General features: G+C 43.3%; 2 protein-coding genes across 2 annotated transcripts in view; both read left to right on the forward strand.

Moving 5' to 3' along the window:
• The window catches only part of LOC126564342 (actin-binding protein IPP), a 389,363-nt gene that overhangs the window by 206,514 nt on the left and 168,780 nt on the right, over window positions 1-14,069 (forward strand). The window lies entirely within an intron of this gene.
• LOC126564368 (zinc finger and SCAN domain-containing protein 5A-like) overlaps window positions 1-14,069 on the forward strand; it is a 66,728-nt gene that overhangs the window by 358 nt on the left and 52,301 nt on the right. The gene's annotated exons all lie outside the window — the stretch shown is intronic.

Below are 14,069 nucleotides of genomic sequence, written 5' to 3' on the forward strand. Positions count from 1 at the left end.
TTCACAAAAAAACAATACACGATCTGAATGGTCAGACAACACTAGCAGGAAGAGCTTATAACACGATCCTTCCTCCTTTTCTTTAGCTAAGAAGCTTGCCTCTACGGAGCCGAGCTTTTCTTAGCGATCCTCGGTCATTCCGACGGCGTGGGAAGAATCGTCGCCGGATCTTAAAACCATTTTCATTGGCCGTTTGCTTTTTTCGCTTCACGAGAAATACTCCTGCTTTTGCGCATATTTTATGCCGCAACATTTCCTTAACTTCATTAGCCTGGTGCGCTTGTGTTGGGTTCTCACATACACACACGCATACTCTCTGCGGTGTTGCGCCCTTCTCAGCTGCGGGTGTTAATCTTACGAAATTGATGCTGCCAGCCGCCACCAATCTTTAAAGGTGCCCTTTTTTTTCTACCGCCACACTGGACAGGAAGTGATGCTGATTACGCCTGGAGCAGCATCCATCGTGTCTACCTTATCGTATCCCCTTTTTTTTTCAAGAGACCCCAAAAAATTCGGCCCATTCACATGTGGACGTAGAAAATTGTCCCACGAGCAACTGTCCCACCACGCATCATCTTAAATCGCGCTTTCGGTCGGCACTAAAATGTCACCGATTCCCTCCAGCACCGGAATCGTCCGCCAACGATTGTGGCGGTACCCACCATTAAAATATGTTGTATTGTGGAGTTTAGCAGTGTGCGATTCGCCTCCGCCTCAGCAAAAGACGCTGATCCGGGCGACGGGGATGGGCATCAACGAAAGTCACACACACGATGGATTGCAATCTCCTCCAAGGCGTCCGTCCAAAATGGCCTTTTTTTTTTGGGGCGGATGCGGGAGAGAAATATGTTGAAGGGTGTTCCTCTCGCCATTTTCCCTTCGTTGGATATCGGACGCTGGTGATCATCGCGTCATACCTCAGAAAAATCTATGCTCAAGACCATTGTCTGTCCGATTCCATCAACTTTGTCGGATGCAGAAGAGAAAAACAGAGCCACACGAGGCAACGGCGGATTGATAAATTGTTATCGTTTCCGGAGGATGTGAGAATGTCGCGCCTGGCCGTGTCCGTGTCTCTGGCGTCGGTACCATGCGTGCTAGCATGGTTAGGTATCTGGGACATTAGGCAATAAAATAAAAAACCGAAAATCATACGGTTAAAATAGTCAAAACGTCACTATAATGAGTTCGATGTGATGCTGCGCCGACAGCATGTTAAATAATGGAGCATCCATCGTGGGTCGTGGGCAAAAGCGTCAAATCTGGATCGTAATTGTGCATCAATGTACTGGGAACTCTCGTCAGTTTGATACATTTTGAATGTTGTTTTAAATGTTGTAAATACGTTTCTTTTTGTAACAAACTACTTACATATGAATATTTCATAAAAATACCCAAATACAGGGTGGATTTTTTTTATCCGCATGTAACGGCCTAAGCCTATCGCTAGCCTAATAAAACTTGTTAACACTAGAACCGCCACATGGGACATTTTTGTCCCTTAGGCAAAATACGTTGAGATGGCTGTGAACGGGTGACGAAAGTGCATCTTCAAGTCTGGTAGCACTGGAGTGTACGCGTTTTCGTGACAATGCATGTCAATATGAATAGAACAATAAAAGTGCACGAATTGTTTTCGCTATCATCAATCGGCTAGACCATTTTTGTTCACTCTTTCGGAATTTATTGGTAACATTGTATCGTCTGAGTGCCCCTATTCAGTTTGCTTGGTGCACTTAGGGCATAAAAAATCAAAGCCTGAAACTGTGTCTTTATACTACTCGATCAAGTACGAAGTTTATGTAGTTGACCAAATGTGCAGAAAGTACTCCGTGAAAAGTGCTGGAAGAAGGTGACCTGGTTATTCAAATTTTAATAGTCTGGATTTGGCGGGAATCGATGCTTGGGCCTTGTACAAAGAACTAACAAAAGAAAAGATAGCTGGACGCGTTTTTCTTTTCAAGCTAGGCAAAGAACTTATCAAAGAGTACGTTGAAAATAAGAGCGCCAACGCTAACTTGCCTGTGTCAGGTGTTGGAGGTTCTCGTCGGCGCTGCCAGATTCAAATGCAATATGCAATGCAACATGCAATAGACCAGTGTATGAAAAATGTACTAAAAGTGTTTCGTAAAAGATGTATTATAGATGCTTTAAATAATTAATCTAGGCGTTCATTTTGCTTGAGAAACTTTGTTCTCTTCTTTTGGCAATATAAAGCTATATTGAGTCACAGACGCCCGCGTAGACTCAAACAGCTTAGAATGAAAGATTTGTTTCATTATAAAAAAAACATACTTATCACTTGATTGTTCAAATAATTTATAGCTCTAAGCCTAGATTTACTGTCGTTCAAACCTGTAAGGAATAATTACAAGCGTTTATCACTAAAAGTCCTATGATCTTATAGGACTTTAACTTCGATAGATCTATAATTAGTGAAAAGAAAACTGGCCTTGATATTCTTGGTTGGGCAGTTGATATGATCAAACGATTACCAACAATTCGATTTTTTTTTATTATTGATTGAGTTGCTAACAAAGCTTTATTATACCTAATTACGATGTTTATGCTTTATTTTACCACAAAAATCCCATAGGTAATAATAAACATGTAAAAATATGTACACATAACGTATGGGACAAAATTGTCCCATGTGCCGGTTCTAGTAAGGTTGACAAGTCCGGCGGTTCTAGTGTTAAGCAGTGAGTGATGCTCTTCTTTTCAAAATTGAAATAGGACAGCTAGTTCCCGAAAACAACTGAGCACAAAAAAAAAACTGCAGAGCCGGAAATGGAATCGCCGCTACTTTCTTAGTCGCACATGTGGTGGTTAAATGGTCAAAACTTGTTTTTTGATGACTTTTGGAATGATTAATATATCTTCAGCAGGGGTCATGATACAAACTCACATCAAGTATGCTCGATTAAATTCATACCAGATGTGGTGGCTTGTGCCAATGTGTAGAGTTATATGCACTACCTTGTCGAAGCATGTAAGTCACAATTGATTCTCTAATAATGTTTACTTATTCTATTGCGTTAATGTGACTGATTTAATTCTACCTCTTTTTTAAAACAGAAATGTTTATTTTCGGACTATGATTTTCCAAGAAATCAGTTCATTGCTAGAATATGTTTTGTCCTTGGTCCTTGAAATCGGTAGAAAAGATCACAAAAATACACACCAATTAATGTAGTATTATTTACTCCTGTTGCAGAAAGATGTTGCTCCGAACATCGAGCTTACACCGACAGACTAAAAGCATGCACTAGTACAGACTGCACACTATGAATAGAACATGCCGAATATGTTACCCGCCCAAACTCGGCAAAATGGCCGTTAAACACGAGGCCGTCCAAATAAACGTGTTACGACTGACACATATTTTATGCGCATACATCAGTGCGTAGATCATTCCTGCAGCTTTTCTCATTCTGCTTTACTACGTCTGTCGGGCGCGTTCTCTGCGATATAATACTTCAATTTCCCCCGGCGCAAAAGGGGGGCACGGATGGAAATCGTTTGATAACCAAACAGCAGCAAAAGCCCATAAAAGAGGTACATTGTCCATCCGTCTCCATCCCTCCAACGGTATGCAAATACTCGCCGCCTAGTGTGCCTAAGCATGATCGCCTTCGTAATACGCCATATTCAAAAGTTGGTCCTGGCGGGCACATGGTGTTGCTTCTGTAAGTGAGCGATTACATCACATTCAAATAGGCTTTGCCGTCGTGGTTGAACAGAATCGGAAGGACATTGTGCGCTCTCCCGCTACGGCAAGCGCTGCACTGCAACGTTTAACAACTGAATCACGTGGCCAGTGAAGTCACCCAGGAAGACGGGCCAGCCGGTCGTAACGTTCTCGTAGTTGAAGTTCGTTTTCGTGCGGTCACTCCCTCAAACAGTGACAAAAAGCTACTTTGCTCTCGCATTATTTTCCATTGCGTGCATAAATCCATCGTTAATGGGTTGGGGCTGAAACGAGAGAGAGAGAGAAAAACTGGAAACAAAAAATGCGACGAGTGTACGTGTGTGTGTGTGTGATTGACGGGGGAAGACGGGGAGAAATAGCATCGGCAACAAATGCCAAGTGCTAATTCAAATTTCTTTCCTTCGAGGATCCCCACAGAAGCGCATGTTGAGCCTAAAGCTTACGGATTTATGCTTCGATTAGGTATGACCGCTTGTGGCTTCTTTTATTAAGTTTTACCGATACTTAATCTGAAACCAAAAAAAGCAAACAAATCATAAACATACCAAAGCACTCAAGTTTGATGAACGTTTAAAAATAATAAAATTAAAACTCCCATGCGTTTGCAGTGGGTGGTGTAGGATTTCTTGCTGACGATACAGAATAAGTTGGTCAACGCAATTCCTTCCCCCTGTGCGTGCCTTTCGCTTCAATTGCACCCATGAATGTCCCATTCATTATTACCCTCAATTGTGCGAAACCCAACTACCATAATGGCAATTTCTCGCACGATAAGCAATTTAATTGCTACATGCATGCCCCAGTGATCACAAAATAAAACAAACAACAAACAAAAGCAACTTTTTTACACCATCGGCCCAAGAATGGGACTTCAATCAATGTATTAAAAAGAAGTTAAACGATTGACTATGAACTCTGTTATTCTTATTTTCGCTTTTTAAACGCACATGAAAAGTTAGTATACCTCCTTTAGCTTATGATAGAGCTGACCTTAATTTCCCGGTGCTCGTTGGGGAATTGAAGCACCGTACGATCGTTATCTTCGGTTCTGTCCGATTAAATCATCCGTTGATTATGCAGCAAAACGCTATCGATCGGTCGGCTGAGCGTACAATACCAACCGGCTCGATGTCTGACCCATGGTCGTACCAGGTCAACATCAAGAAATCGTCCGCCTGCCGAGGTCACCGGTGAGGTCTTACGCGAAGAAGGTGTTGCATCCATCCCGCTGTAGTGCCGGGGTTCAGGAGGGAAGTCTAATGGTGCGACGTAAAGATTGCCCTGTCAGCACATGCCGTGCCCCGGAACCGCTGCGCTGAGAACTTTGGTGCGTCGGCGGTGCAGGAGGACGATGTGCACACGCGTTTGCATTGGAAATTAGCATATGAAAATTTATGAGCTACAACCGCGCCTGAGCGGAACCTACGGACCTGGTACCTCACCTGGGGAGGAAATAAAAAGGAAAGCCGAGCCAATGGATGTCGACCTTAAGCGGAAAAGGTGCTGCTGAACGAAACAAAAGCCAAGCAATGCGGTAAACAGGAATTGGCTGCGTTGAGCTAATGAACGCCATCGGCAGTAAGCTTCGTTGAAGATTGGACAAGTTTTTAATTCGCAATGCTTTACGCGAAATGGTGGGTTTCATCGTGTTGCGACCAAATCATAAGTGCTTTAGTGACTTTCCTTTAACAAATGCAGCGCTTAAAACAAACGCTTAATTACAACGTAAAAATAATTTCGAAAAACCTTGAGACAATGTGCTTTATGCAAAACTTTCATTCCGTCACGTATAATTACCGTGCTTTTGTCGCGCAATGCTTGGGTAAACGTGCGCAGGACTAGACAGTGCGAGGATCTGACTTAAGCCTCCCAGGCTGAATGTTTTCCGATGCAATGTTTGCAAACCATTGCTTGCTGCAAAAGAGTTTGGAAAACGCTATCATAATAAGAAAGGTTTCAAAAAGTTGCAGTTTTATTTTTACTAAACATGGCAATGAAGTATTTGTTTCGGCTTGCCAAGATAGTGTTGAGTCGTCTGGTGTCTGGGGTGGGATAATGCGCGTAAGCGTCCTTGGCGAGGCATAAGGTACGCCTGGTTTGCACCCTAAAGACCTATCATCACGAGGTATTTTAACACGTTGTGCACAACGCTGATTGTCTACCTGCAATTACAGTTGTGGGATAAGTTGTTGCCGGTGCGTTCTCAAAAATGGGATTGTGTAAAAGTATTTTATCTCATGGAGATCATCAGAGAACATCCATTCTGGTTGCATCGCGTGGGTTTCATTTTTAAGGGTCAATCCACAGAATTCTCAACCCGCACTATCGATCATTCTTCATTAGCTACTATTAACTATCAACTGCAAGCAACAATTTCATTCATGAATAGGCGCATTGGTTTCGCTACAATAAAAAAAGAAACAGAAAAGGCGGCAAAAACCAACCCTCCTGTTTACCGGTAGTCGTCAGTGCTGGCAAACTAAGTTTTTCGCTGCGTTGCATTTTCTGTTGATACAGGGTTTAACACCTGATGTTCGCCCGCTAACGCATCATTACTAAGCAAAATATATGGGCAACTGTGTGTTGTGGTGTCTACGTTTGATGTGAATAGTTGCTTTGCGGAAGAGATGAGATTTTATTGGCGTTTACCCGTCATTTTTAATTCAATTTTCATATAAAACTTTGGCCGATCCTGGTAAGGTAAAATTTGCTGAGCGAAATTTCTGCTGGTCGGATAAAAGGCCTTATTGTGGAATCTAAACGTCTTCTCAAACGTTACATAATTGTCACTTTGGTATTATGACTTTCCGTTTGGCTATCTGTTTGGCTAAATCAGACGTTTAAAAGTCGATGACAGATGTTTGTCGAACGGAAAGTCAAAAATTTGCATTGTCTGAATCAAACGGAAACGCGCGTTAGACCAAAAGTTTTCCGTCAGTCAAGTGCAACGGAAAGTATAGTTTACATTCATAAAAACCACGGCTAAACGTGAATCGATAGAAAAGTGTATATATTTTACGAGGATATGTTATGACAATAATTTTTAAGTCGTTTTAATAATTTTATTTGGTGGTTTGCAGGATTAATTCTGAAGCAAGAACCACGAGAGTTCACCACGAAAAAATGTCCAATACAAAAAGTATATTATTAAACCAAATTAATTCATTAATTACTGATTCTATTCTAAATTAGCAATCAAAGATAGGTATAATTCGAATGAAATCATCTGTGAATGTATACAAAAAGTCGACGAAACATTCGTCGACTCTAACGGGAGACCATAATACAAATTTGCTTTCCGTTTGGTTAGAGCCTTTTCGTTGGAAAGTTTTCCGTTTGGCTTTGACAATCAGGCCTAAAGTCTAATCCAAAAAAGGAGTACAAAACGAGGATCTTAAAGGTTCCAATGTTGGCGTTTGCGTATGTACGATGCGGCTCCTCCTTTCAGACGATTTTTTTACTCGATGTTTTCTACCCCACTGTTTTGGCACTAAACTCAAAAAAAAAAATTCTTCATCAGAAAACTCACGTGTGCCACCCCAATATGGGAGGGTGTTTGGCTGCCGTTCATATTTATGGCGAGTCTTTGCATGTGTGTGTGTGTTTTTGTCGAGTTCATTTTTGGTTCATTACGTACGATGTTTTTTGGCTCAAATTATCATGCCACAACGATGCGGCGACGCCAGATGGTTTGTTGCGTGCAGATCCCGAAAACACGCCTACAGTTTGGCTCCTTCACGGTTGGAAGCAATCTTGATGAATCTTCCTTCACCACCCGCTCGAATCGTCCACAAAACACAAACCCAAACAGATCGCGATCTCGCCTCCCTCAGAGCTGCTGAGTCAAAATTAATAGGTAAGGAAAACATCCAAACGCACCCGGTAACAGTGTGCGGGGTGTAGATGTTACTCCCAATCATTTGCTCTACATCGTAGCTACGGGTGTGCGGCATTAAAACAAATATTTAATTCACACCGTCCCGGTCTTGCTTGGAGAGCTCCTGGCGAGTTTACCGATAGGCGATTGCTTCGGGTGCGATGTCGATCAACCTGTTCTCCGATACGATTGACGCTGTTCGATCGGAATTCCCGCCGCGTGCGTAGAGAAGTCCTGTGGAATGCTGCCACCTGCCAAACGGACGGACTGTGTAGCCCTTCGATCAAATTCGATCACGACACGTCTCCTTTGTTTTATTTTGTGCGCTACCTCCAGTGCGCCGTGAAGTTCCGAAATGTCCACTTCGCTAGTCTGCGATCGCCTGTGGATTAGAAACCCAACCTGTCGTCGTTGTCGTATTGCTCCGTTTATGCTGTGGTACATTCTGCTCCACCCCATCGTGGGCCACAAATTAGCGCAATGTCGAAGAAACTGTATCGCGGAGCATGTTTCTATGCTGTGTGTGTGTGTGTGTGTAACACTTTCCAAAAAACAGGCCCCAAACGAACATTTTTTCGCTCCACATCAGTGTTGTTGCTTTCGTGTACCCTCCAGGTAGACAATTCCAGCCAACGGATCACGCATGTTTCGGCCCGAAACCACCTCGTTTATTCTCGCGCGGAATCTCGCGTTGACGTTGACCGTATGGGGGAGAAAAAATGAAACACAAATCACCCCCGAAAACCTCCCGGTAGACGAATATTAAAATGATAAATTTGACAGATCGAGGCCTTTGGAAAAGTGGGGAACGAAATCGTACGACCAGGACAAGAAGATTGGAAGGAAAAAGAGCCAAAATCGCTCGATTCGTGCACTAATGACGAAGGATTATTCGGGTCTCTTACCGTACAAACCAAACCAAAAAAAAAAACGCGTTACTCCTGTCACAGCATCGCCCTGACTTTTTACACCGGGCAAACGATCATTAGCCTTGGTAGCCACGTTTTTGGGGACGTTTGCAATTCGGCAGCAATTTGTTCGACGTTTAGTCGTCCCAAACGTGAAAATTAATTCCCTAAAAGCTGTGATGATGGCCATGGTGGGTAGCGTTGGCGATGTGGTGCATGGTGGCTCCCATGCGCTGCAATACTCTATGAATTAGGTAAGGTTATTGTGGTAATATCTAGCTTGTTTGAAATGTTACTGGAAGGATAGGTTTACCAGACCCTTTGCAGGACTTTTCGTACCGTTTTTTGGTGAGACGATTTAAGTTCGATCCTGAGGCGCTAACGAAGGCCTCCAACACGAGATATTTCATTCCACCCAATTTCGGAGGCGCAATGTTCGTCGGGTCAGCGTTGATCGTTTCGCTCGATCTCATTAGGGAACCGAGACCAGAAGGCCGGTCGGGACAAAAGATTGATCATTGAATTTGTTTTCGGCGGTCGCGTTTGCTTGTTGAAGTGGTGCTTTGCGGTATTCACCTTTGCGTCTGCGTTAAGTGCTTTTGTTTGATTAATAATGATAATGATATACACACGCTTTCACGTTTGCGCTAGCACTGTTTATCCCATCAGGCTCGAAACGTGCGCTGGGGTCACACGAACGCCTTCCGTTTGGAAGCTTTTCTTGAGGCTGCTGGAAGTAAGTTGGCGAAGCTGGAATCATATTGTGGAGCATTTAATTCTTTACCCATTTCATGAATCAGCCCCATTTCATACAAGTTTAGTGGCCTTCATTTGTGACAGTTGTTTTCGTGTATCGAATTGCGGTAGTTAGATTGCTTGATTGATAACTTTGAACCTGAGAGCTTGCTAGCCCAAAGGAGTAGGCTAATTAGTTTCTTTAGTTAAATAGTATCGTCTCGGAGAACCAGATTTTTGCTTCAATACGAAGGCATTAACAACCGGTATAGAACTTTGTGCCAAATCAATTTCTGCGCCCGCATTGTAAGTATCTGAAACAGCGGGAAATCTTACGATGATCCAAATTACACAACAAAAAAACCTTTGCACAAAACTTCATACGATCAAAAAGCCAAGCACATTATCCTTCCATCTTCCAAATGCAAGTAAAGCAGCCAAACACCCGCGGTGAGCATGAGTAACTCACCGCGAACCAACCGACGAGAGATTGTAGGCAGATAAGCGTCCAAGATTTGTAGTCACCAGCCCGAGTCAGTTGTGCGGGTTCGATATCGTTTGGATATGAGTGTGTATGGTTCTACCTGTAACGCTGCGCTGCTCCTTCCTCACTGTAGTAGGAACTTTAAATTTATTTATGTTTTCCATCTCGGTTTCATCTGGAGCAGTTCTTCAAAAGTGGTTTTGGTGGCTGGTGCGGCGAAACGCAGCAGCAAGATCATATGCTGCCGTAACCCAAAATTGGAGGAGTTCCCATGGACGACAAGGAAGCCGTCCCAGCCCCGAACTCTGGCTTCCAATCTTGCGGGAGGACTCGTATCGTTGTTCCGATGAAGAAGTTATGCTGCTTGCCGCTTATTCAAAGCTATAAAATGTATCTCTGCTGCCCAAGCCCTAGCCACCGCGTCCAAGGCGACCACACCGGGGGATCTCGGGTCGGTAAATAGGCTCTCCTCTTTCACCCTAGGGGTTGCTCAGTTCTGTCGCATGATGTAGCCATGCCTCATTTCGGTGCTTGCTGTTGTTTTGTTTTATTTGTTTCCTGCGTTGGTCTGCTTGTTCGGTGAGACACTGGGGTTAAAATTTAATTTCTTGATTATTTGCTCCGTTTCTTTCTCATTTTTCTGCCATACAGAGGACACAGGAAGCGAGGGAGACTCGCGCTCGTCGGCCCATCGGCCAGCAAATAATGTTCCCAGTCGAACGTCAGATGATATGAGAACTTTTTTATGATACATTTTTCGCCTTTCCAGCGTGCCCCTGTTGGAGGAGTGAACGAATTTAGGGGACAAGATTAAATAGGCACGGGTTGGATGTGGCTCCAACCGACGGTCCGATTCTTATCTTGATCGTAACAAAAGCGGTATAATATACGATCCACTCAGATAGGCCGTTTGTCGATTCGGAATGTACGCGGACGAAATTTAATGTCATTTCCGTTCGCCAACCGATGAAGCTGAAACCTTCTATTAGCGCCATCATTTCGATCAACGCCGATCGTATCGATTTAGTGGTGGAGCGTCACAGTATCCCCGGCGATCCCTTTTTAGCAGGAGATTGTTTGGCCTGTTATTTTGTTTTAATTTTACGATCCCCTTCAGTGTTTGTATGTGATGTCTTAATTCAATTAATTGAAGAAAGTGTCGAAATGCGTCTTATCGGCGCCTTCCGCCACTCGTAACATGTGACCAGGAAACGTTATCCTCAACTGAAATGACTGGCGCTGTCCAGATACATGCGGATTACGCGATTCTACGTGCCGGCGCTGGAATGTAACAAAGCGTATGGGAAAGTGCAATACAATCTCAGCATTGCCATTGGATTAAATCGTGGATACGCAAATTGGACCCACAACGAGTGATCTGCGATATTGAGCAATATGAGATGGAGCAACGAACGAAAGGCTGAGATAAAGCGAGCATGAGTTAATTTAATTGTGTCCCGTATGCCACCCGGTGAGCATCGCTTTCTTTAACAGTTGACGAAGGTTAAACTGCATCGTTAAACAATTAAAAACATGCACAATCGACCAAAGGCATTTTCGTGTGTTTTTCATGCATGCTTTTTGTTGAACTTTTGGCAGGTTTTGTTTTTGGACATTCGTTTGCCACTTTTCTCACGCTGACCGTTCCATTCCGTTGCTTGGTGCAAGACTACACTTAGCTGAGATGAGGGAGGAAGAATTAGTGCCTCACATAAGAGATGACACTAAAAAACCAGGTTCATGGTGGAGTGCGTAAACTTAAACAAACTCCATTTGCAAAACAACCACTGAGCTAGTGGCGGTATCTTACCAAGGATAGCCAAAAAAACATCAAAAAGCAACAAAACCACCCTCTTCACGAAAAGCTGGCCGTCTCCGCTTGAAGAGCGTTCAAGTTTCCCACGTCGTGCTGCAAGGCCCCGAATGCCCATCCGTCCAAAATTTACTCCTAAAGAGTAACATACGGGCAGTACTAATGTTTTGGTCTGTCTGTGGAGAAATCATTTTATCAGTTACATCACACGATCGAGCGAAAGAGAATGTGTCAATTCTTTCCTTCCTTGTAGCTCCCGTAGCTCCGTCAGAACTGACGCCAGATGCAGGAACTTTGCACAACCTCTATGATGTTGCACATGGCAGTAAAAGCAAAACAAATAAAGCAAGCAAGAAAGGTGGCAAAACCGTCCTCTCATAAAGCAGTTTTACGGTGTCGATACTTGACAGACAGGTTCCGAAATGTGGTTGCAAAAATAAAAATCGCACTTCATGATCCAGCCCAATCGCCTCAGAGGGACCGATGGCGTCTAGATGATTTGTTGATGGATCTTTTGAAAGGTTCTCTCACGATGGTTCTCTCTCGAACTCAGGCGCGTAGCTACATTCAAATTTCGGTTATGGGCATTTTGAGGATGAAATGGAAGAAGAAAAGTTTTTTTCGACTACATCGGCGATAGTAATGCAATTTTCTTGGGATATTAGGATTTTTAAAACGAATTCGGAATATAAAACATGTATAATGTGAATGGGAGAGCAACACATCTTAAATTAATAATTAAATTATTTTGCTACACTTTGCTGTATGATTAATTGCAGCTTTTTTTGTCTCTTTTCAGGTATGTTTCAACATCTGCAAATACAAGAACACTCATTGATAGAACAAATCCAATCCAAATTACAAATGGTAAGAACTATATTAAAGTATGGTAATAAGAGAGGAATTTTTTCTACATTGCGTTGCGTTGTTTAAAACTTGTACCTTTGAAAAAAAGAAAGCAATAGACGAACTACCCTTAGATATCAGCGAGACTCAAACCGTGATATCATGAACGTAAGCGACAGCACTCCGCCTGCGACGAATGACTAATTCAATCATAATTTCGAAGCTGCGCGGAAATATCATAGCCGCATCATCTTATCTGTTAATTGATATTAATATGATCTCGACGCGGAAAATCTCAGCCATCACTGAGCCCGGCTCCAGATTTCAATTGACATGTTCGCTAGCGTCGCTTTGCTTGCGGTGCCTATCATGTGTGAACGGTGAAGGGAAAAACGCTGCGGCACCAACGGTGATGATGAACGCGCAATGTTTAAGGGCTTCCACAAGCAGTGCGGGCGTTGTCGGGTAAAGTTGCCACCATCAATTGAGTTCTCTATTGCTATCAATTAACCTTCCTTCTTGTTCCTCTGCCTGCCTTCCTCTATGTGTGTTTTACGCGAGCGAAGACTTATGTCCTGAGCATAGTGCATACGCAGGCAATGATGTTTACTCCCCCAACGTCAATATCAGCGCCAATTCCAAGCATCGTTCAAGTTAACAAACCTGCTTCCCGCTTTGCTTTCACCCTCCTTTCCTTTTAGGCATCGACTGTCGGCATACAGGCGACAATACGCGGCATATTATCCCATCTGCTCAAATGGGAGCCATTGTTGCCCTGAGTTGGCGGATGGGAATCCACGTTCCAGCGATTCGGACTCCAGCCAGTTGCTGCGTTCTCACAGCATCGTTTATAATGCTTCTTCACTCCTCTCTGCATCTCATCCTGAAGCACAAAACTGTGTGTATGTTCGTGTGTGATTTAAAAATAAGCACAAAGCTTACGACATAAACGATCGTAAAGGGTGGCGCTCCAACCCGAGCTCTGCTTTGGGTGACTCCAAGACATTAGTGCAACATTTGAAGTGACGTCTTAGACAGTGCGCTACGCCCGATATGCTGGCCAGTTCCGTCCCTATTGCAGACCTCTGGTATTTTGGACTGGTCAAGAGGTGTCGGATGTGAATTGGTACTATCACTTGTTAGGGTTTGTTTTCGAGCGCTGCACACGATGTATGTTCAATTAGCTCGTCGTAAAATGTGACTGTAATGTTTTGATTTGCATCCATTGGTCTCATACGATTCTGAGGTCACTGTCGTGATATCGTCAGATCATATTTTTGAAGAATATTTTCTAGCATTTTGAGATATTACTATGAAATTAAATCAATCACACCTGTCTTTTGTGTGCAAATTTAGTTTGACAATATTGTGTTACTTTGCTAGATGATTACCAATACATTGTATTAAACGTTGCAGATAATCAAATCGGAAAAAGCCACCTTTAGCAACTGACAATAGAGCATCGATCGAAGAATTCCTCTCCTGTTGCTCCGGTCACACCACGCCACGGGAATAGGACAGTCGCGACCATAACTCGATAGCCTCCAACAACGAAACCGAGTTCCCACGTCTCTGCTCTCTCGAACTCACCAGCTGAGGCTCTTGGGACGTACATAAATATTTATACACTACACGCAAGTAAACATTACAAACGCTTCGCATGCTGGACCACTACTTAACGAATTGATTCTTTG

The sequence above is a fragment of the Anopheles maculipalpis genome, chromosome 3RL (assembly GCF_943734695.1).
Source record: "Anopheles maculipalpis chromosome 3RL, idAnoMacuDA_375_x, whole genome shotgun sequence".
NCBI lineage: Eukaryota > Metazoa > Arthropoda > Insecta > Diptera > Culicidae > Anopheles > Anopheles maculipalpis.